General features: G+C 36.4%; 1 protein-coding gene across 1 annotated transcript in view; it reads left to right on the top strand.

The window, feature by feature from the left end:
- The window catches only part of CNTNAP2 (contactin associated protein 2), a gene marked incomplete at its 3' end in the record, with an annotated part of 1307043 nt that overhangs the window by 734982 nt on the left and 547341 nt on the right, over window positions 1–24720 (top strand). The gene's annotated exons all lie outside the window — the stretch shown is intronic.

The following is a 24720-nucleotide window of genomic DNA, read 5'->3' as shown; positions in this document are numbered from 1 at the left end:
GTGGTCAGACAGAGATGAAAATAAGGTGATAAAGTGGTTGAAGTATTTTTTCTAGTTTTTCAAACTTACACGTGATGCAGTCAAAATCTCATTATTAATTTCAAAGCTTGGCTCTCGATGGTATATTTTTTTCTCTAAAGACAAGGGAGGGGGTTAAACCTTCCCATCCCTCTGTCATCATTGCTGCCACTAAAGTAATCTCGAGTTTGAACCTAAGAATTGTAAAAAAGGAAGATATTTTGAGGCCTCACTCACAGAAGTTGCACCTAGTTGTATGCCATTAACTAGTGAAATTGGAGATTGGATGAGAAGTAAGGCCCTATTCATGATAACTAACAATGGCAGAATCAAGCAACTGATATCTACAGGTTTCCAGAAGGAGCAACGGTGAAAGCTGAGCATTCTTTATTGAAAAATAAAAAATGAGGATAAGATAATATCTGTAGACTTCTATAATGAGAAACATTTCAGTAGGTAGTGTTCCTCAGAGGAGACGGAAATAATAGCATACTAATGTTTGTATTTACAGTGTCTTAATAATTTGCTGTAGATTCCAATATTCAGTATTTCTTCCATTTCCTCTAGGTTTTACTTTGCTGTTTGTCATTGTTGATTGATCCATTTCATCACTGGACTATGCTAGCTTAGATCAGTTGAATATTCACCTTCTTATGCATTCTAAATCCAAAACTTGCATTATAAAGTTCATTTCATGCTCAAAATCATAGAATAAGTTGGTTGGAAGGGGCCTTGGGAGGTCATGTGGTCCAGTCCTACTTGCTCGCAGCAGAGCCAAGTTCAAAGTTAAATCACTTGTGGGGTTACTGGTTTATATATATTATTACTGGTTTATATATATTATATATTTATATAGTATGATGGGTCTAAAGCCCAGTGTAAGCTTTGGTTTCAAACACAGGAAATGCTGCTACTGCATTTCCCATTGCTTATCTTATTTTGTGGCCTTTTCCTGCACTGATGCTGCAGAATGAATAGTGTAATGAGAGTGAAATGCAAATAGTGAACCCTGAGCGGTTTGACTGTTTGCACTCTTCTTAGACAGTTCCAAAATCAATGCGTACTGTCTTTCCAGAAAGGTACAGTTGATATTAAACTGCTAGCAACCTGTTTCTGAAATCCTTGGAGTCAGTAAAATGTTTATCTAATAAAGGACTTTAGGCTTTGGCTTCTGTGCAAATCTTTGTTGGTAAGAAAATTTAAAGACTTCACTGCAAACCACATGTTCAGAGTAACATCTCTAGATTTTGCATTTAATTTACTTGAAAATGAAATAATTCTCATAAATGAGTGGCTCAGTTTGGTCATTGCAAGATCAATTCCCTCCTCTGTTTCTAAAGCAAGGAAGATTCCCCGGCAGATTTTCGATTTACAAAGGCATAGAACTTATGAAGAAAACATTATAGATTCAATTAAATAGTATTCAGAAAAATCTACCAGGCTCCTGGTCTTTTATTATATTAAATAATAATGGTAGGGAAGCATATGTTTATAGAAGATTAAGGTGGTAGCTCAGACTGTTGCATAAGCAGTCGGTTGAAGCAATGGGTACAGCCTCTTGTTAAGCCTAATGCTATTGGATATTTTTTAGTTTTCTTTCCCTGCCACAGCTTCCTCATGCCATCAAGGTCAGACTTGCCAGTAGTAATGATTCCTGCAATTTGTCCTCCTTTGGAACTCTGTCTAAATGCATTTAAGAGAATTTGCCTTTCAAGGTCACAGAAAGCAGAGGGAGTCTTAAGCTTAGGACTTTTGAGTGGCATGGTGCTACTAAGCTATGTCAGGTGGTCTGAAAATTATTTCTATTCTCAGACTGACCTGGCAGACACCTGCGTTAGTAAACTGCCTTCCAATGTCAAAGGCTTGTGAAGAAGTACATTTAAGGTAACTATTAAGCTTGCATGCTTCTTACAGCTATGAATTAGTCACTGCAAATTGTAGACTCAGTTTATCTTTCACCTTTTCTCACTTTATAAAACTTTTAATAAGCTTTTAAAATAATTGAACATAATGTAAGCCAGTTGATATTTGAGATGTCCACACTGGAAAGACGCCTCTGCCTTCAAGGACCTGCTAATGCTTGATTCAGTACCAACACAAATATTAAGCTGGGACTGAAAATACAAACCACACTAACTTTGTTCCTACTGAATGTAGGCATGTTCATAGTAGTATGAACATCAAAGCCTCTTGGCTTTGTTCATTGGAAGCAAACTTGAACACATACAGTATAAAATACAATATGCATACCTTGTATAAAATATGCTAATTTGAAAGGCAATGATCCTGTAGTTTAATAGAAAATGAAATATGAAAGTTTTCCAATAATCTTATGATAATTGTACTATGTATGCATTCTCACCTGGTTGTGAAATAAATTGCTACGGATTTGCAGTAAAATCTAAATGTTCTGCTATTATTAGGGTGCAGACTTGAAGCTATTTCCAGGAAGATCTTTCATTAAAGACCCCTCATTTAATGACAACACACATTAATGTCAAGTATATCGAAGTGAAATATGGGAAAATAGTGGTAACATACTTATGACTAAAGTGTCAGTGTTGACAATTGATTTCCATTTAAAGTGACCTCTTTTTAAAAATAAGTCCCGTTGTTAAGGTTTCTAGATAGATATCCTTGACCATGTCAGTTTTGCTAACTCCAAGTCTTCAGTCACTGTTTGGGCCTCTCTCCTAGTTTCAGTTCAAAATGGTAATTGTGATGTCCAGGAGTAATGCACATGCATCATGTGGCACAGAGCATGCACTCTTGCACTGCATCTGAACAGGCATCTTGGCATTCACTGGAGCTTATCATTGTTTTTTTCTCTCTTCATATTTAATAGAAACCTGGTATTCTTTCTTCTTTCTATCTCTCTGTCTCCTGAAGAGCACACAGATCAATTTCAGATACGTTGTTTGCCCCCTCATTCTCCATCAAATGTGCATCTCTTTCCTGCAGGTCAAAAGACAACATTTCATACATGCACAGTAACTGGCTGGCAGAGTCACAAGCAGCTGACCCTGAGGGGAGTCTTGCACTGATACTGCTCTCCTTTTTCCTATTGTTCAGTATGTAACTGTGAGTCTTTAGTCACTTGGCTTTTCTTAGTTTTGAGTCCTCTTGACTTACAGAGAAACTTCTAAAGATACAACCTCTAACAGTTCAAAATATAAAATAATTTTTTATTGACTTAAAGCAGTAATTTGAATATTAGCATTATTTCAGGAAATAATTGTTTTCTTTCTTTTCAGTGGTAATTCTGTAATTAGCACTTTTACCCCCAAAAAACCCTCAAGATAATAAAGAATTTATGTATCTGTCAGGATTTCAATGGGATCTGTTTGTTTACTTCTGCTACTAGAGTGATTGTATCATTAACACCTATGGCACTAAAAGAAATTAAAGAAATCTGGTTCCCTGCTCTGTTTTAAAGATCTGAGTCTCTCATCTCCAGTGCAGAAAAAGAACTGAAACCTAAAATGATTTTTGATTTCACCTTATAAATGCATAGTAGACACCCAAGAAACTTTTATTGAATGGAAGTTTGAGAGAGATTAAAAGGAAACCATAGGTGTTTGGGGGTACTTTTAAAAAGATGTAAATGCTTGCATAACAGAAAAATATTTGTCTACTTAATAAAATACTAATGTAGGTCCTTAGTAAACCATGTCATTTTATTCATACTAGTTTTATTTACCTGTGGGGTTTTTTTTCCCTCTCATGCTTGTCCCCGACTGCAGGTGAAAAGTACTGCTGAACTATGACGTTGCAGTTTTGTCCATCAATCTGTTTTGTCTATTGAAAGGATGTCTAGTTAAAAAAAGTCTAACAATATTTCAAACATAAAACTCAAACTTTCTTTTACAGAGTTTCTTTTTAATTGTACATTGAAAACTGCATAAATAGTTGTCTTCTGGGGTATTTTTATAGTAAAGGAATGGGAGAGAATCTCCTTTTATAATCAAAAAGAGTAAATTAATATTGGAAAGATAAGAAACTTTCATATATTCTGATGCATCTCTGGCCTGGGGATACCTGGGACTCAGGAGACTTAGACAGCATCTGGGCTAGCAGAATTCAGATTTCCTACTAGAAGCTGTCAGATAACAAGAAAAAAGATGGAAGTGTGGATATGCATCAACTGGAAATGTGTTGAAACAAGGAAGGACTGAGAGATCCAGGGATACCTAGTTACTGCAGTGAAGGGACACTTTGAGTACCTAAATGAAGACACGTTGCTAAGACCAGATAGCGTTCACTAGAGAGTTCAAAAGGAAGTCAAATATGAAAAACAAGCAACTATTAACTGATTAATTACACTTTTGTCAGCCCGTGTTCTAGAAGTGTAGAAGCTGGGAAGAGTGACAACACTTTATAAAGAATAACAGGAAGGGTCTGAGAATAAATCTGATTTCTGAAGTAGAGGCAAATCAGTAAAAATCTGATAAAGTGTAGAAATCATCTATGCATGAAAAGAAAGAATCTCTATGGTTCTTGTAGAGCAGCTCACAGATGTTCATAGCAGTTAGTAAGCATATGGATAAAGAGCAGTCCAGCTGATATTATCTGAATTTCAAAAAAAGCTTTAGACTAAGTTCCTTATTACAGGTTCTTAAAGGAACTGAGCTGACAAGGAATAAAACTGGGAGCTGATGCTATATAAATCAGTGATGTCCCCTCACCTTTTGAATGTTGTGTGCATTTTGACATGGTCAACTCATCTCGGAAAGATACAGTAGAATTCGAAAAGGCTTATGGGAAGGGTGGCAAAGCTGATCAAAACTTCCATATGAGAAGAGAATAAGAACAGAAAACGTTCCTCATCTTGCCCTTGGATGAAGAGTGATGTGATCTGGATTTGCAGTCATGAATGGCATGGAAAATGTGCATAGGAAATGACTACTCAGTGTTTCTCACAATCCAAGCATTAATAGCATATTTAAAATCAATGCAAGTTTATTCAACTGCAGAACACTTCTGCAAATGAGAACAGTGTAACTGGCTTCAAAGAGCAGTTATGGTACTGCACAGAAAAGTCCACCAACAGCTGTGAAGTACAAATAAGGTGTTCAAACTGTCTCAAGATGTCCCTTTATTGCACACTACAGGAACTGGGAAGAGAGTACACCAGGGGATGTATCACCCTATGCTTGTTGTGTTCATATGTTTTTTTCCTGAGAATCCACTCCTGATCACTCTTAAGAGACCGTATACTTATTTTCATGTTTGTCCAGGAATATGGAAGTTGAAAAAAAAGATTATATTAAAAGAAAATGGGAAGTAATAAACAGAAAGGAAAGACATCACTGAGCCGTGGAAAAGAGGTGTTTGAAAGAGGAACAAAAAAAGATACAGATGGGCAGAAGGCAAGATTGTGGCGGGAAATGGAGTGAAAACTGGGAAAGGGGAATTTGCAAAAAGGCGGAAAGTTTAAATATACGTAAAGGAGAGTAGAGACTTCAAAGAATGGTGAATGAAAACATGATAGAGGAAATGGGAGAAAATCCTGTATATCTGAATAGTGGAAATTCACAGTAGTGGGGAAAATGTTTTACTGCTTTTTCTTTTTTATTATATGCAGGGTCTTTGCAGGTCACCTGGATATGGTAGCATGTTATGCGTGGCTTATTAAGAGAGTATGATACTTTGGAGATTAATTTCTCATGTACTTGGGGCCTAATCTCCAGTCAGGGCTATTCATTTATATGCAGGGAAATTTCACTTGTAGCACAATGTCAACCAAACAGCTGTGTTTCTGGACGAGAGTCACTTCTAAAGTTCAACTTCTGCCAAATTTAGTAAGACAGTATCAAATGCATTCAGATTGAAGCTGCCTATTTTTAATCATCATGTTTCCAATTTTAACATGTGTCTCAGGACAGAGTAGCTCAACTGAAAACAAAATTACATGTATCTCTTTTCATAGGATGAATCCCTACCAATTGTCTGTAATAACGCCTTGCATTTTAAACCTGAGAAGCAACCTTGTTCTAAAGTCCTTCCTAACTTTAATTCTTACTTTACTTACTATTCACATTACCAAAATACATGAGGAAATAGTCCTTATTACCATATAAAGTTTTTCACAGTTCAGTGAATTACCAGCAGACGTCAACCTAAGACGACTTAGGTCTTTTTTTTTAGACTTTTTTTTAACTTACGGGAGAAAGAAGCAAGTTCTCAGCTGGTGTAAATTGACATTCCTCTACTAAAGTTAATGAACTAGGCCAATGAAAAGTAGCTGAAGGTGCAATGTTGGTATGCTTTTCTTTTCCTCTCTACAGATTAGTCATTTACCTTTTACGCTTTATGCAAATATGTAAACATGATTAATCACTATGAATTATTAAAAATAGAGCTTGAAAGATCACCTTTCAGCAGAATGTCTAAAGCAGATAAAAGCTGTGCAGATTGATACCAGGAAGACAGAGATGCACAAATTAGGGCAATAGTGGGCAAGTAATTACACACCAAATGAGCTAGGGAAGCATTTCCTACCCAGTGTGCCTGTGTAAATGTCCATAATTGCAAATATGCACACACCTTGACAGTAAAATTTGCCAACGGGTATGCAGAAAATGCCAGAACACAACTTTGCCTTTCTAATCAGGTTATGGAAATAGTAAGTTGAGGGCAAAACATCTGAAAGGTCGTATTTGTTTCTTTAATCTTAACAATAACCATGCTTGCCAACAGATATCCCAGTTAGTACTTACAGAAGTATCAAGACTTACCAGCCTAAGGAACAGGCATAGATCCAATATTCACACCGTGGTTTCCATGGAGAGTAGAGTTTTGCAAGGGCCAGTCAGCACACATGCCACAATGGTGTCTGCTAACACCGTCCTGTGAAATAAATTGAAATAATTAAAATACTGCACAACATGTCCAGTATGCTTGAATACAACCCCAATAAAGCAGGGCATATTATTTCTCCTGAAAGTAATATTGTAATTTTTACCAGAGTAATAATTTTAATTAACTGTTCATGTTGTGACAGTTTTCCCTCCCCTGGACCAAATCATTAGACAATATTTAAATGGCATTTTAAGTATACAGTGTTGAAATTCAATGCTGGTGTCAAGCCAGAAGTCTGTGTGCTTTATGGCATTTTCAATATAATTTTACAGTACTAGCAGTGTAGACTTCTGAGGGAAAACACCCAATGAAAAGAGCAATCTAGAAATGTGGCTAACGGATTGGTTGCATGTGTTATCCTGTTGATATTCTTTACTCACTCAAGTTAATGGGAAGAAGTGCACAATTTCCTGTAGGAAAAGACAGCAAAGTCAGTGCCAGTGTAAAATTACCAGTGCTAATTAGGAAAACATCTGTAGCTGTTTGGAAGTAGAAGTAATCAAACCTAATTATGGAAATTCATTTAAAATAAGACTTTTTGCATATTCTTTCAATTTTTCTTCTATCAAGGAACTAGGAGTAGAATGGCAGAGAAGAAAAGGGAAATATCTGTTAAGTTTTATATAACCTAGCATCAGCAAAAATGTCAAGCAAATTTGCCTAAATTTAAGTTGCCAATACACAGCTACAGTGTTAAAGCCCATCTTTAAAAACTTCCTCATGCTTTGCTACTTAGGCTAAAATCATTAAGGTATGTTATTCTCTGCACTGAATCTTAAATTTGAACCTTTGTGGACTAGATACCAGGATTTTGAATGGAAGGGAAAATCTAAATTATTAAGAGGTATATTAATTATTAAATATTCTCTGCACTTTCAGGTATTGTATCTCAGATATGGCTTAGAAACACAGGGCTGAAGAGTCATTGTCTTCTGTTTCATAGAATCATAGAGTCATAGGATAGTTTGGGTTGGAAGGGACCTTTAAAGGTCATCTAGCCCAACACCCCTTCAGTGAGCAAGGACATCCTCAACTAGATCAGGTTGCTGAGAGTCCCATCCAACCTGACCTTGAATGTTTCCAGGGGTAGGAAACTCCATGCGGTAGATATTAATCCAACAGTTTTTAGACCATTTGCTCTACATACACTCACCTACCACCAGAAAATTCCCAGTACCCTAAGCCTGACTTTTGATCACAGGGCAAATGAAAAAACCCTAAATGTTAGTAACTGCAGGAAAAGAGTTGGAGAGCTCATGAGGCAGCACCAATGGCCTAATCCTGCAGGAGCCACTGTTACATTTGAAATTTCCCACTCATCCAGGTCAAAGGATCTTACCCGCAGAGGATAAGATAAGCCACTCCAGAGATATTGCCATTCCAGTTAGCTGAGCATGGTTAAATGAGCAGGTCAAGGGGAGTCACTCAAGAATTTAAAACCTCTGTGAGCGCTGGCCTTCCTTGTGTAAGATTCAGTCTTGCTGTGGCAATTCAGTGCTTCACAGAGGGTGAAAATAAATCGAAAGTCTACTGATACATCAGGGATTTAAAAACAACGAAGTTCCAAACCTGTGTATGCCCATGTCAGTAACTAACAGAAGCCCTGAAGCATTGTATTAGTACGATATCAATATGGTACAAACATGATGAACAGACAGCAGTCCATTTTTTTCACTTCTTAGGAATATCAACAAATTACACACCAAAGCTCTCATGTCACAGCCTTGATTTGTAACTTGAAAATCACCCTAAGCTGCTGTGTGATTTCTTCCATTAATTCATCAAACTCCATTTTAAAACACTATAAATCCCTTTCCCCTATTATCTGATTTTCCAAGTCATTCCTGAGTTTCACTCCTTGAATGATTAGAAAATATTCCCTTCCTAATCTACTTGTGTTACTGAAAATAGTGTAAGGGGGAGGGGATAAAAGAAATATGTGTAAATGTAGGTGCACATCTGTTATACTGAACTTAAAAAAGCTGCCCTGGTCAAAAAGTGGGGTATGAATAATATTTTGGGAGACAGTATTGGCACAGGAAGCTATGTTCAAGAATTTGGTTGAATAGTTTCAAGGTAAATGTCACTCATAGCTTTGCTGCCTTGCAATATTTATGAAGGCGGTGGAGTTGGAAAAATACATGGAAAAATACATCTCTGTCTGCTCATTTGTCTCTAAAAGGTAATGCTTGTATTCTATAAATACAATTCTGATGTCACTGTTGTATGCTGAGGCATTATTGTAGTCATAGAAATTGGATAGTTAACTTTTTTGCTTTTTGGTGTAGCTACCTAAATTTGTCAGGACACACGATTAAAATATCATTTATAAATCAGGGTAGTTCGTTTATCTAAGTTTCTGGTTTTCAAATAATTATATTATTTTCCAAAGTTCTTCCTCTCTTGAGCAGCAACTGTACAAACCTTATAATGTATAATCACATGTGCAATGAGGACTTATCTATCACTACTTACCATCCTCTCAATGTAGACAAAATCTGTTTTTAATGAAGTTAGATAGGATGTAGCAACTGGTCTCTTGTGCTCTGTTGCCTGTGGTATTTAAAGTCATATTATCAAGACAACGCTACCTACAAGATAGGAAGATAAAGAATTTGAGAGAATAAGCCTTTTATATTGAACTTCTGCATACATGGACTTAGTGTGTGCTTATGTGCTTTCTTCAATAAGGACTGTGGGCTTAAACTGCAAATGTAAAAATGTTTCTCTTTTTTTCAGTGTTGTCTATGATTTTAGCCACATGAACCCCCTATTTGAAGTCAGTGGAGTAGTTTAGATTCTCTAAGCCTCTCTGTTGGTTTACCAAGAGGTGGCTAAGCGTCGTGTTTTCTTTTCCTTTGTGCTCATTTGATTATACATATTTGCTGTTTTGATCACTTTAGATCAAAATGCAGAAAGCTGGTCTTTTACTTTAAACAAATTCAGAAGCTCCAAGCCATAATGGTACAAAATCATTGTGTTTACCTTAGTCTTTAAATGTTATTTCACTAAGACACAAAATTATGAATCAGATGGGTGTGCTCAGTTTGTTTTAGTTTAATTGCTTTCTAAAATATTTTGGTCCCTCTTCTCTTTCATAGACATTCATTTGCTGGCTTATCCCAAACTCTTAAATTCCAGCATCTTTGTAATAACCTTTACGGTCTTTGTCTTTCCCTTACCTCCCCTGCAAAAAATCCTTATGTTCCAAATTACAGGAAAGTCACCCTGGTCTTACACAATGTAACTCTCCCCTATATGCTGCACTTCACCTTTTAGCAGAGTTCAGCTAGAATTTAATCCCTCATCTTTTTGCAGAGCTTTCCAAAAATGCCTGTATTTCATAGACAAGGAAAAAAAAAAATCATCCACAGTTCTTGCATCCCCTGCTTCAGTTTCAGCAAAGTTCTGCTAAGGGAATCCATTGTCTTCCCTGTAGCCAGGAAGTCTGTTCACCCAAAAAAATGGAAGTATAGTCCTGCACAAGGTTTTGGTAAAGCTGCCATGGAGCTTTTGTTTGCATAGCTTGGTTTACCACAGCAGAGAGGAAAGGAAAAGGACTGGAGAAAGGCCTCCCTGTTTTGCCAGCTCAATAACAGTGTCTGCAGAGCGTGTCGTCAGCTAAGTTGTTGCCTCTTTTCCTCATTGGCTCAAAGTAAATATTACTTCGGTTTTATGATTGAGAGACAAAGAGCAACAGAAGGAGTAGGAGACACAGAGATTAGATGTAATTTTCCTGTCTTCTTTTATCCCTTCCTTTCTCAGCCTCTTTCCTGAGATACATTCCATACTTTTAACTACCAGTGCATTATGCTGTTCAAAGTTTCAACTCTGTGGTAAAACCCCCTAAACAGAAAAATGTTCTTAACATTTGTCACTTTTCAAAAATACTCTGAGGTCTCACTCAGCCTGCAAATAACATAATGTGAACAAAGTGAACATTAGGGAAATTTACATTATAATCAATTTTCCTTTTCTTTCCCAAAAGACACTAGAAGTGTGTGTCTATGTCTGGAATTTAATGCCATCCATACAGTCAAAGTGAAAGAAAACTCTTTGCTTTTTGTATATTTTAACAGATCTATTTCAATAATTTATATTGCTTAAATGAAACAATCATAGCTATAGGAAAAAGGGAACACCTGACTGAGTTCAAATACAAAAAGGAAACAACACACAGGCAGAAGCAGGGATGGACTATCCGAGAGCATGTTATATGCAAATTATTGCCCAAGCATGCAGGGTTGGAACTGGGAAAGCCAAAGCTCAGCTGGAATTGAAGCTAGTAAGGGATATGACAGGCAGCAAGAAAGGCTTCAGTAAGTATATCAGCAGCAAATGGAAATTAAGAAAATTGTGGTCCCACTGCTGAGTGGGACAAGAGACCTAGGGACAGGGCTGAGATACTTTGTGCCTTCCTTGCTTTGGCCTTTCTTGGTAAAGTTTGCTTTCAGGCCTCCCAGACCCCTGCAACTAGTGGCAGAGCCTGAGGGAGTTAATTAAAGCCCACATCAGAGAAAGACCAGATTAGACACCACACATGCCAATCGCATATAGAGAAGTCTGTGGCATCAGGTGGGCTGGATCCAAGAGTTCTGACAGAGGTGGCCAATCTCATTGCAAGGTTGCTCTCAATGATCTTTGAAAGGCTATGCTAATTTTGGGAGATACCTGAGATTGCTCTCTATGATTGGCTCCATGGGTGAGAGAACAGTGAGACCAGTGAATGTTGTATACCTTGATTGTAGAAAGGCCTTTGACGGAGTCTGCATAGTATCTTTGTAGGAAATTGGTGAAATACAGGCTGGCTAGATGAACATAAGATGAGGGAAAATAGACTAGATACCAGGCTCAAATGGTAGTGAGCAACGACACAAAGTCTTAAGTTGTGACCAATTACTATTGGTGTTTTTCAGGGACTGATGCTGGGGCTGATACTGTTTGATGTTATTATAAACAACCTGGGTAATGGGATGGAGTGTACCCTCAGCAATTTGTGGATGGTAACAAACTAGGGGAAGTGGTTGGTATGCTGGAACCTAAGGCTGCTATTCACTTGGGCTTCAATGTGCTGGAGAAATGAGCTGACACAGACCTCATCATGTACAGCAAAGACAAACTCTAAGTCCTGCACCAGGAACTGAGTAATCCAGTACATCAGTCCCATCTGGTCATCAACCGGGTAAAAAAAGAGTTCTGCAGAAAAGGAGCTTAGGTCCTGAGGGACAAGTTGAACATAAGCAGTAATTATGCTCCTGTGGTAAAGGTGGCCTCTGGCATATAGAGCTGCATCAGCAAGAGCAGAGTCAGCAGCCTGCAGTAAATGATTCTTCCCCTCTATCAGCACTGGTGGGACCACATCTGGAGCACACTGTCTTGGGTCCCCCCCCAGTAAAAGAAAGACAATGACATACTGTAGCAAGTCAAGCAGAGGATCAGCAAGAGGGTTAGGGCCTCAAGCACATGATGTACGAGGAGAGGCTCGCTGAGAGAACTGGGTTTGTGTAGCCTCCAGAAGAGAAGGCTGAAGGGAGATCTCGCAGTCTACAGCTGTCTACTGGGAGGGTGTAGAGACGATGGATCCAGACTCTTCTTGGAGATGTGTGATGAGGAGACAAAAGGCAACAGACGCAAGTTGCAACATGGGAAATTCTGATTAAATACAAGGACACATTTCTCAACTGTGAGGGCAGTCAACACTGGAATAGGTTGTCTGAGAGGTTCTGAAATCTCCATCCTCGGAGACATTGAACAGGACTGGATGCATTCCTAAGCAACCTGCCCTAATTTGACCTCGTCTGAAGAGCAGGTTGGATCAGATGATCTCTAGAGGTCCCTTCTAAACTAAATTATTTTGTGATTTTATAATAATCTGATTTTTCATAAATGACTGTAATTTTTATCTTTATTTTCACACTTTCTGAGGCATCAGTAAAGAAGCCAGTGTTGATAGCAATGGAAAGTAACCGCTTGATACCTGTTAAAGATTTTAGCTGAGCTCCTGTTGAAAATAAACATTTTAAAATTCATCCATCATAATTTCTATAATTATTTTGAACCTTTAAGAGTATAAATATTACATCAAACAACAAAACAAAATTTGAAAAGCTAAGATTTCTTTTATATTTGGGCAGCTATATTATTCTTTATGTAGCTTTCCTCAACACAATAAATTCTTTCAGTCTGATTTGTAGGAATCACTCAGCATTACAGTAGGAGGAAATAAGCACCGTTCTTTTAACAAAGCATATTTTCTTCTCATGCAAGTCAATCAATATATACTATCATGCATCTTAAAGCACTTTCAAGAGAACTTTTAATAAGCCTCATACAATTTGTCACAGTTCCATCCTGTAACTTGTTATTAAAAAAAGAACTCTCATTGACTTTGAGTCAGTACTATATGAGGCCTTTGCTGCTATGCTTGCTGTGCTTTTGAATAGACAGCCTCAGTGTTTAAGGAATCTCCTTGGCTCCATTGGATTGATATTAATACTGGGAGGAAGAAAGCATGTTAAAGGTTATGGTTCTTAAGGGGTTGTTTTGTGATTTCAGTTTAATGTTTCATTCAGTTTCTTTAAAAACAAATTGTTGGGGTTTTTTTAATTAAAAAAAGACAGGAGATTAAAGTTAAAGTAATTTCTTTATACTACTTTCTAAAAAATTTTTACTGTACACATACCTTGTTTCAAGTGAGCAGACAGTAACAGAGTGAGGGTTGGATGAGCTGAAAAAATAGAAATGCACCATAACCCAACAGCTGGATTTTTTTTCTTTAGTTTTCTAATTCTACAAGGTTAAAGATCAGTTTCTAAAATGTTAACGTTTTAATATCATCTTTTTTTTTGAGAGAGAGAGCATCGAGTTTAAAAAAAGATTACAAAATGGGGATCCTTTCTAACATTCAAGTCTTAGGAGTAAGAGACAAATAAACTTTCATTTCTTTCCATTTAGTGAAGTGTTTGCACTCCTAATAACTTTAAATAATTATGGAGATTACAGAAAATGGATTTTGTTGTTATTGTTGTTGACTGGAGTTCATTCTGATTTATTACATGGATTTCTTTCTTATATAGGTTAAATACGTGCTGCTATATGAGTGCTTTCCACTTAAAAATGTTAAGGGTTGCTAACTTTTCACTTGAACTACAGGTACAAATTATGTGTGAGATAAATTAGCTCAGATTTGGAAAGGAGAGAATGTATGTGTTACATTGTAGAGATTCTTTGGTTTTTTCTTTCTAAATTTTGAAAAACAATCTACTGGCGAACTATTTCTATATTTGTGTTTCTAAGTAGAAATAAGAAAGCTAAATATTGTTTAAATCATGACCACCTGAAAAAACAAATACAAAATTCTATTCTACTGTTGAGTTAAAGTTGCATAACACTTTATTATGGGTATGTAATTAAAACAGTTTATAAATATCTCATAATACAAGCAAATGGCATAGCTAATCTATTAAAAGGTGGAGGGACTACCAATCACATTCCTATACTTTGAAAGTATCAGAATGACCATGTGATTTTCCCTCTTTATCCTGCCATTTTTCATCTTGTCTTCATTTAATAAATAGTAAAAAATGCAGATAATAAGAAAAGTACCATGGTACATTTTTTGAGTCACATCTTTACAATTATCATAAACTGCAAATGTAAGAGAATAGGCAAAAATTCAGTTCTATATCAGTTCTGTAGTTTGTAAAGCTAAGATTTTAAGATTAATTGTTGTGGGTTTTTTGCATAAGATTCTAATAAGCATAAGGACAGCCTTTTCTATGAATTTAGTGACTGTTCATAGGGATTCCATCAAGCCCTACAGAACTTAATGTACTTAATATCCTTGCTCAGGATGTAATTTTATGTGAACTTAAGAGCAAAAATATGATTAATCAAGGAAAATCTAAGCTTTGCAACATATGAAAATGATTAAGATAAGTCTTTAAACATCAAATTAATTAATTTTTTAGTTTGTACATAAAAGAGCAACAACATTGAACTTTAAATCCACCTGTCATATTTAATGGTCATCCTTAATTTTGATCTATAGAAACCATCTATATGGTGATATACTTATCACCAATGATGAATATGCTTAAGATAGTTTTGGAAGTCTGAAAAATAAATGGAAGTTGTTCAAAACCTGGAAGTTATTGCTAGCAGAAGTCTCAGAATAGCTACTTAAGATGCACTGAATATCTGAATGCATTTTTAATCAGATAGCTTTTCAAGTTTTAAATATGTAGAAGCATTTATTAGTAGCAAAGCTCCAACAAAGTCTGCAACCAAGAACTAATTCTATTTTCTTGGTGAATCTCTGGGGAAGTTGGTACTCTCTGTGGTTATACTTGATACAGGGTAATAGGAGCTAAGTGAGAAAATTTGGAATACTCGAGAATATGTAATTAATGGTGTGAAACTAGAAATAGCATGTTTAAGGTACCTAAACCAAAACTTAGTTACAAACTGGTGCAGTTTACCACAAAGTGATGTATTGTGGTCATACAAACTGTAACTCATGGTGATTTTGCTTGGGAGGTTAGCCACTCAACACTAAATGCTTTCGTTTTGGTACCTTTGATAACTGGACTGAAAAAAAAAATGGTTGATTACATCTTGATGCTATACATCTTTTTGGTGGATGTTGGTGAAAAAACATCATATGAATCTTGAGCTGAATTGATCCAACAACTACTATACTACTTATTTCAATTGAAGTAAATTCACCTTAGTGATATTGTAGCCAGAGCTTTGCAGTAGATTGAAATACAAAATAAGTTGATACAGGAGCAGCAAATAAGATTACACAATTGTCAACAGTGTGATGTCCACACTGTTCATCTCTTAAAGGCAGTATATAGTGATTGCTTCTTATATTTCCCTAAGTGTAATTATGTCCAGGAGTCTCTACACATTTTTCGTCTTCATGGGGGATTTTTGGTAGAAGTGATGTAGCAGTAACTTTGAAAATCTAGGGTACATTTATCCTCTTTGTTATAAAATAGAAAGCCTATGAATAGCATGCATTATATAGGTAGTGTAATATACAGATTAGCTGCAATTTGATCATTATGTGGCTTTCTGTATTTTCTATCATATCCAATAAAATAAGATAGAAATTGCAGTAAAGTGTTAGATGGACTTAAATGAGCCAAGACTGGTAATAATGATCATTCTTACTGCTTAGCTACGTGTCAGAAAAGTGATGATTGAAACTTGCTACTATTGCTTTTGCTTCCAGTTATTTGAAAGAGAATTTTATCTCAACAGGAAGATCAGGGCAGCTTTTGAATTTATTTCAAAACAAACAGAGTTCTTGCTGATTTTGTATTTTAGGGTTTCAGCCATGCGTGCACCACATTTTTTTTCATGGGAACTCACTTATAAAGGTAATTAAACCTTCATTTAAAAACAACAGAAGACATTTTCATTGTTTTTAGTTTGTCAGATGATTCACAAAATATTTTATTGATTTGTTTAACTGCTCCTGTGCCAGGAAACAGAATTGCCTTTGTACTAAGAACCATCAGAGCATAAAATGTGCTTAAATGCTTTATAATAAGTTAACTGTTTTTCAAACTTTTTTTTCATTTGCATCCCATTTCATTGTGTTATTTTTATTAACTTGACTACAGTCTCAGTGTCCTGATTTATTTTCATCACATCCAGTTTCTAAGTAAAGGACTAAAATGTATCTAGAATTTTCTCTTATTTTAAAGTAGTTATTTATCTTTTTATTGTACTTTTCCTGAGGACTCTTCATTTAAGTATTAAGTGGCTGACTACTCTCAAACTCCATTGAAGTAGGCAGGAATTGGAAGTGCTTAACAACTGGCAAAGTCAAGTGGTTTTTGAAGAAAAAGCAAAAAAAGCAACAATTTTAAAAAGCGGACTTTCCTCAGTGGAGCTCTTGTTTATATAAGGCACACTTTCCATCAGGCAGAGGTGCTGCTTCCATTTCAGCATAAAATAAAGTGCTTTTATAACATGCATTACTAACCATTTACATCAGTTCCTGTAAAAATAAGACTTTGGAATACATTTATTTGCAAGAAAATAAATTAAATCTTGCTCTTCGTCCATTTTTTAAACATCAAGATAGCAAGAGGATCCAGTTTTGCTATTATTTTGTGGAAAGAAACATACATTTCCTATATCAGCAAATTTATGATGCTCTTGGAATGCAAACATGTCAAAATACTGACATTGCAAAACCAACAATATGTACAATGGAGCCCCACCATGCAAGGGAAGTAGAACAGCAAGTCAAGTAAAAGATGGAAAATGATCTGTGAATTGAGTAGATATTACCTGATTTATTTCTGTTGTGATTTGTGCAAGTATCAATTTTAGCATCTGCATGTATTTTTAAGGCTATTTTACTTAATTTTTTCCCCTGTTAAAAGGGAAAAAGGCTTCTGCTTTTAAGATGCTACCATGTCCTGACAATAATATTTAATCTCTTTATCCAGCAGACAATTTTTTATTTCTGCGCTCAAATATTTGGGAAAACATTTATCCAATCTACAGAAGAACTTCAGAGAGATCCATAAAGGGGAAGAAGTCATTATATTTCATGCAATCACAGAGCTGGAAGAGACATCAATCTCATCTTTCCCCTGTTTAAAGAAAAAAATCAGTAAAACCAGTCCCATGCGATAATTACATTTGTTCTCTTCCACCACCCAGATATTGTTCATCTTAGGCAATTTTAGTGTCTGTTGGTGTATGCTTGGATTTGTAGTGTCTAGTAATTGAAGCTAAGCAACTTTTGAATAGACCACTATTGTACCTGGTTTGCAACAGGTCTTTTTTTATTGAAGATTTGTATCTGAGAATACTAATAGGTAGCTTCTTTTCTGAATATAGGAGTATTTTTAGATTGTCGGGAATCATTTCTTTTCTATGGCAATGTTATCTGAACTAGAGTATGAAGTTTAGCTATTTAAACAAATATTGGTACTTAGGACATGTCTTGTGGTATTTATTAAGACTGAAATAATTCCCTGTGAATGAAAATCATGCTTGTGTTCTGCTTAATTAGTTAGATTTTAAAAAAAGTGTAGTCCAGGTGGTATGTGATCTGAGAACAGAGGTGGGCTATGTGTATTATTTCCTCCTAGCTGAGCTTGGGCACAGTCTGCCAGTCTCTCTGTTTGGGGTTGACATGGTCTACATGTTTTGCAGGAGATGACTTTACAAATAGGAGAGATACCATGTTTGTAATTACTGCAGGGAAGCTAAAACAAAAAAACAAAACAAAACAAAAAAAAAGGCAAAAAGAGTACCAGTCCTTTGGCATTGAAAAGGAAAAGGAAAAGAAGAAGTTGCCACAGTTAAAGGTGAGATATTCCTCAGGGCCCATTGCAGTTCATTTCAAAAAACTGAACTGGTACCATCACTTCGCAACCTGAAAGCCTGGGTTACAACCCTGCGATTTTCCAACAGTAACTGGAAGGCCCAAATATATTGGAATCCTTTGAATTCTGTGGCCAGCCATTGCTAAAAGAATCTCAAAAGAGTTCTTCTAAACAAGTACATTGTTGTTCTCACTAAGGTCCACAGCAATCCAAGAGATGCACTGAATCAACAAAGCTGTTAAAGAGAGATGATTACACTCTAGTCTTATCCTTCCCTTGTTACTGTTGTTAATTTGCCTGTATGCTGTTAAAGATAGTCTGCCTTGCTCCTGTTTCTGCTTTTGTCAGTGCCTCCATACCTGTATTTCCTCTACTTTTTTCTAGGCTGTCATCCTAATCATTTAATAACTTGTAAAATTATATTTGTGCAAGTTGCTTTGTGGCTTGAAGATAACCTTTTCACAGCTAGTTGCTCAGCTATTATCATCTGAGTATCTTTCGGACTTTTTCTTACCTAGATTGTTGCATCATCTGCCTGTTTCTTTCCTTGACAATCAACTTACAAACAATACCAGTATAATTACATATTCAGATAACCTATTATGCTCTACATAAGCTGTATCTATGGCTAGGTCACATAACCCTGGAATTACTACAGCTAAATCTCAGGTGTGCTCCAGGAAGAATTTCTCTGGCACATGGTAAAGGAGAACTGTAGTACTGTATTGGTATTCTTCGTACGTCAGAGTGAGAAGTCCTAGAAGCTACTTTCTAAAAAATTCAATCCCATCAGGAACTGGTAGGTACTGAATCAGTGTCAATACACTGAAGTGAAATCTAACTGAGGATTAAGGAATCATAGTATACAGAAAGATTGAAAAAACCTCAGTGCTTTTCCAGAACTGGCTGCAATTAATGACGAGACAGTGATAAAATATTTTTAGAGAAGATGGTCTGGCTGAGGACCAGATTTCCAGAGGAGACAATGCTGACAAATCTTGTGAGATCTGGTTAAACTTTTGCATCGTAACATGAATGAGTGTGTACAGAGGAGATTCTGCCAAGTCCACCGGAGACTTCATTAATGTTAGCCTGTTTTCCCTAGAGGGCTCATGTGTGCCCCAGGAGTACTAGAAGTACAACATCCTCTTGTCCTAAGCTCTAGCTTTAGTAAAATGTGATTTTCTCTCTGTATATAGACACATTTGGGTTTTTTAGGTTATTAATTCACATTTTTGGGATAGAATGCACTACCTTGCATTCAACCTCTGTGTTTCTATAAATGAAACAATGAAGGCAAAAATAAAGATTAATTGATTAGAAAATGCCTCCTTCAAGAGGTTGGTTACTTTCTCTGCAAACATGCACAGAAAAATTGTAGTTCCAATTCTGCCTTTCTGCACTCCACCAAGCAAGGGAGACTCTGAAGTTGTGTTTATTTTCAGGACAGTTGCTAGACATGGGGTGCAAAATGTCTTGGCAAACCCCATCCTATCTCCTCATATTCCCTAATACAGAATTACGCCTGGAGTTAGAGAGTCATGACTCTGTTGAAACCTCCAGTACTGGTCCCATATTCCTTCAAATACTTAGAAAGTATATGTGTGTGCTTTTTGGAGCATTTCTGGAGCTTTACAGAGATGCAATGAAATGAAAAAAATATTCAATTTTAACTCATGCTTGTTCATCCTTTCTGCAGTTTGTTTACTTTCGTTTATGTCATGCTCTTGGAGCAGAAAACTTCTAGTCTGCCAAAGTTATTGCCTGTGTTCTACTTCACACTAAGGGCCCCATTCTGGTCTGATTGAAACAAGCATAAAAATACTACAGTGAATTTGGGTAGGTAGGTGTATTGAACTTTTCTTTTAGTGTCTTTTCCTGTTTATTAACATATGAAACACCAGCTATATCTTCAGTCTAAGTACATTGTTAGCACTGAATTTGAGTTTTGTTCTGTGGGTTCAGAACAGCGTCTTTTAATTCTGTATGATATATGTAGAAAATCTGAAGATTACTTGACCCTTGAATGGTACTGTGCTGCTATTTGTCCTGACAAATAAATAATTTTGTTTTCTTCCTCTCATTCTGCGTAGCAAGGATCCAGGATGTACACTTGAAATACCATGCAGATAAAAATCACTGTCAGACTTCAGATCAGTCACTTTTTCCACTGATTTACGGGATTCTGCAGCTACCCATGACAGTAGTTGAAGACAATATGGACTACCAGTTAGATATCTAAGATAATTGTTACTTTTTTTTTAATTAGGTGCATTTTTTCATTTAAAGAAGTAAAATACCAAGTACCATCTGTATACAAACATGTGCCCATCATTAACTTACAAATAAAACAAAAGGAAAAAAAAAAGACTATGTGTTCTCACAGACTATGGAGAAAAACTGTCTTCTTGCCACAATCGAATTTGCATTGTGTTTCAAAGAAAATCTGAGTGTTTCACATTGGGATACAAAGTAATCTCTAATTGTATATTCAGAGTCTATTATGATATTTCATTCCTTTGACTTTCTTTCTTATAATGTCTTTGATAGAATCTTACTAAGGTGGTTGGAAGAGAGGCATAATAGATCTTGACACTGGAAAATAAATGTTTTTACTTCATAGGTATTGTATTGCACCTATTATAGTTAATTCATTGTGTTTATTTTATTATATTAAGGTGACTTCTAACATAGAAAATATAACGAATCAGAACTATAGATTTTCTAATTTTTCTTGCAAGTTTGAATTAGGATCAGGAGCTGGATCTAGAATTTTGGCTGTTCTGTGTTTGGTAGGTCAGAATGAAGTCCTAGAAACAAATTTCCTTGAACTCTGGGGAAAATCCAGATTCAATCCATGTCTGACCTTTGCAGGATAATCCATCTTTTTGTGGGATTGAAATGTGAAAATTAAAATCATAAGATTCAGATTCTGTACAGAAAAAGCCAGAAAGATGTAGAAATTACAGGATAAGGGAGTCTACCTGACTTTAAGGTGCCTTTGCAATCATAAGCATGAACATTGTTTTAAAATGTCCAAACTGCATTTTACATGCATTTTGAAAATGTACATATTTTCATGGCAGCAAGAAAATCAATACAATACTGTCCAATTCATCCATTATTTAGGCTTTCTAGTGACAGGATTATTGTCAGCCTTGGTTACAGAACTTCGTTTAATTAAAATTTCATTCACTGTGGGAAGGATGATGAAGTGAATCATGTCTCAATAATGGAAATCTGGAAGGGGAAGGCATTGATGTGTGTGTTGAAATAACAGCCACAAGGTACTGGGTCATTCCTAGGTTTATGTTTGAGGCAGAAGCTTTGCCCCAGATGACTCAGACTGGAATTGTCTAAATTGTCCAGGTCCCACCAGAATTAATGGGCATTGGACTCTATACCTAATAGTTCACAAACAATGTAGGTGTTATATATAAGGCTTATCTGGTTGCTTTCTCAATGTGCTAAACTCTTTACATAACAATATGTTTATTAACTGCATTCTGAAAAGTTTGTCTAAGCTATTTAGTTATATTATTAATTTTAAAGCAGAAAAAAATGGTGTTAGAGAAGACTGGTTTGTGAGAAGCACGTAGTTCAAAAAACCCATCAGTCTTTCATTCCCTGTGGATAATGAATTGTTTTTTGAAATTACCTCTTTGCGTAACTATCTGTTACAGTATAGCATGACTGAAATGCTTTGACACCCAGTCAGCCTCACAGACAATTTATGCAAGGTGCTGTACAAGTGCATAAAACCCCTCCTCTTCCAGTTCCTTACATGACTAGAAACAGCAAAGAGAGTATCAGGAAGACAGGCAAACAAAAGCATAGGAGTGAGCAAATTATAGTCTTCATCCATTGATACATATATCAAAATTCAGAATCCCAAACAGACTAATACTCAGTGTACACCACTGTCTTGGATAATAGACGAAAGCTTGATTTACATAGTTAGGTTAGGAGTGGCTGCCACCTCCAGCCACTCCAGGCCATGACTCCCTCCTATCCCAGCCAGTGGAGCCCCTGCCCAGGCTGAGGGACCCGGCTGCCACTTTCCTGTTTGCAGGTTCATCCAGTAGCAAAGCTGAGAACATGTCCTAGAAACCAATAATAACTATGTGCTAATATAGTGTAGGTCAAGAACTGACACTTCAGATGCAGTGAAAGTGGGAATCGCAGATTGAAATGCCTCTGTGGTTAGTTCTCAAATGCTATCAAGTGTTGGTAGTAATTTTTTTTAATATATTTCTGAATCTAATCATACATTTGTGGCTTAGTTATTTGGATCATACTCTTCTTGATGTGAAGAGTGAATTGTGGCTCTAGTTTTTCATCTTAGTGTTCGTAGGATGGTAGATAATCTTTCATTATATTCAGATATATCCATATAACGTCCTTGGCTCTGTTGGGTTTACATAAATGTTACTAAGCGTTTGCTTCAGTGTTGGTGCCCTTGAATTTAATATTTAAAACAAAGAAATTGTGGAAGTGCTTTGAACCGGAAGGTGATACTCAGGTTTCCTGCACAGCTCTGCTAATGCACTGAAGGTCTAAACGACTGTATGCTTAGTGTTAGTTTGATGTTCATATTGAGAAGGAGTTATAGGTTGGTTTCAGTACCAATTTGAAAAAGACAATTATACTGAAAGAATGAGCTGTTTATATATAATTGGAGAAAGCACCTGATAGGAACCTGCAAATACTGTGCTTGCATCCACCAAACAACAGAGAATTAACTTGCAATTTCTGTCTCTCTGTTCTGTTGTCTATAAAGCCTCAGATGAATCAGTTTAATCAGTTACTGGAGAGAACAAGTTAAAAAAAGTCAAAGGCAGTTTTCTGAAAACCCTGTCCTCTTTTCATCACGTAAGTCACTAGCCGATGCAGGTGCTGCAAAGAGAATATAAACCCTGTCCCTGCAACTTGACTTTTCTATCAATCCAAAATAATAATCCACACACACAGTCTAGGATTAGCACAATTTTGGTGCAGGACAGTTATGCACAATTGAGAGATCCCTAGGAGTTTTTCTTCTCCAGCTAATGTGTATTCGTGGGAGGAGGTTATGTATCTTTTTTGTAGCAGTTTATGGCTCCCTGCTATAGTGTCACAATTTTGCTCCAAAAGTGAGGGGACCTCAAGAAAAGCCCTTGCCTAATTTCCTGAAATGCCTGTCAGGGCTAACGTTTAGCATGGTCACTGCTTAATTACTACAACATCCCTGATTAATTCTGTGGTGCCACCAGTGAATTGTGAAGTGAATGCTTACTCAAGGGAGTCAGGGAAATTTAGGAGCTACCAGCAATAATTTTAGCTGATGGGCAGGACTGTTTTAGATTTTAAAAAAACATTACTGGTCATATGAATGTTCTGGCAAAGCCTTTCAGTTAAAATGGGCCTTAATTATATTAAGACTTACGTGTATCTGTTTTTTTTTAGTAATAGGTGCCACATTAAGAAGCATCTATCCGCAAGCACCAGTTTCTTGTTACTGCCCCCTATTCACTACCCTCTCTTTTAGCCGGTCCAACTATTTGTGTAGAACATGATAAACTGTATTCAGGAACAGAATTTAAAATGTCATTCAGTCATTTTTCTTCCAGCTGTTCAAACAATATCGGCTTGATAATCTGTTACTCTCTTGTCTCCACAAATGGCTATTTCCATGCTCTTGAAGAAGTCAGTGAGGCATTGGGGATCAATGGGTTGGGTAGTAAAGTGAGAGAAGGAACAGGAGCTGTATAATCTGGTTTAGCTACCAAAACAAATGTGTGTGAATTTTTTACCCTTGTCAGTCAAGAACTGCATGGCTAGTCAGCTTTCTAACTGAAATCTGCAAAACTGTTATGCATTTTTCAGACTTTTTACCTTCTTTACCAATAAACTGTTGTTAGCCCCTCTCCCTTCCTTCCTGCTCTCATCCTAAACAGATTCTGTCTAAATTATTTTCTTGAAGGTATTTCAGGGAGTTCATTGTCAAAGATTTAAAAGTAGTGAATGAAGCTCTCCACTGTGTTATCGAGGACATTTTTCTCAAGTAAATTGACACATTCACTTCTGAAGGGCATTCAGTTAAACAATTACATATAAACATCCTCTGTCTCCTTGCCTTTTAGCCTGAGTCAAGACACTAGTTCATTCTCATCTCTTATAAACCACTTTCAGAAAGGCAGGCAAATGAACATATTCAGAGTGAAAATGAAAATACTATAGAATGTCCTCAGATTCCTCGGAAGTGGGCCAGGACATTAGATTTTAGGGCTAGTTTTAAGTTTGCAGAAAGTTTCCAACACAAGTATTCATTACCGAGAAAGCCTAGTTATAGAGAAAGCTGAACTGGAAATTCAATCAATGGAACACATGGAATACATTTTTCTCAGAAAAATCTGAAAAATGGGAATGTCATTCCTAAAATATAGCAAGGAGATGAATTATTTTCCTATTCCCTTAATCTTTGTATGAAGAGAGAAGTAAT

The sequence above is a fragment of the Phaethon aethereus genome (genome assembly GCF_964289735.1).
Source record: "Phaethon aethereus genome assembly, chromosome: 2".
Taxonomy (NCBI): Eukaryota; Metazoa; Chordata; class Aves; order Phaethontiformes; family Phaethontidae; genus Phaethon; species Phaethon aethereus.
The sequence above is the reverse complement of the archived record's forward strand: the minus strand, read 5'-3'. Positions and strand labels throughout refer to the sequence as shown.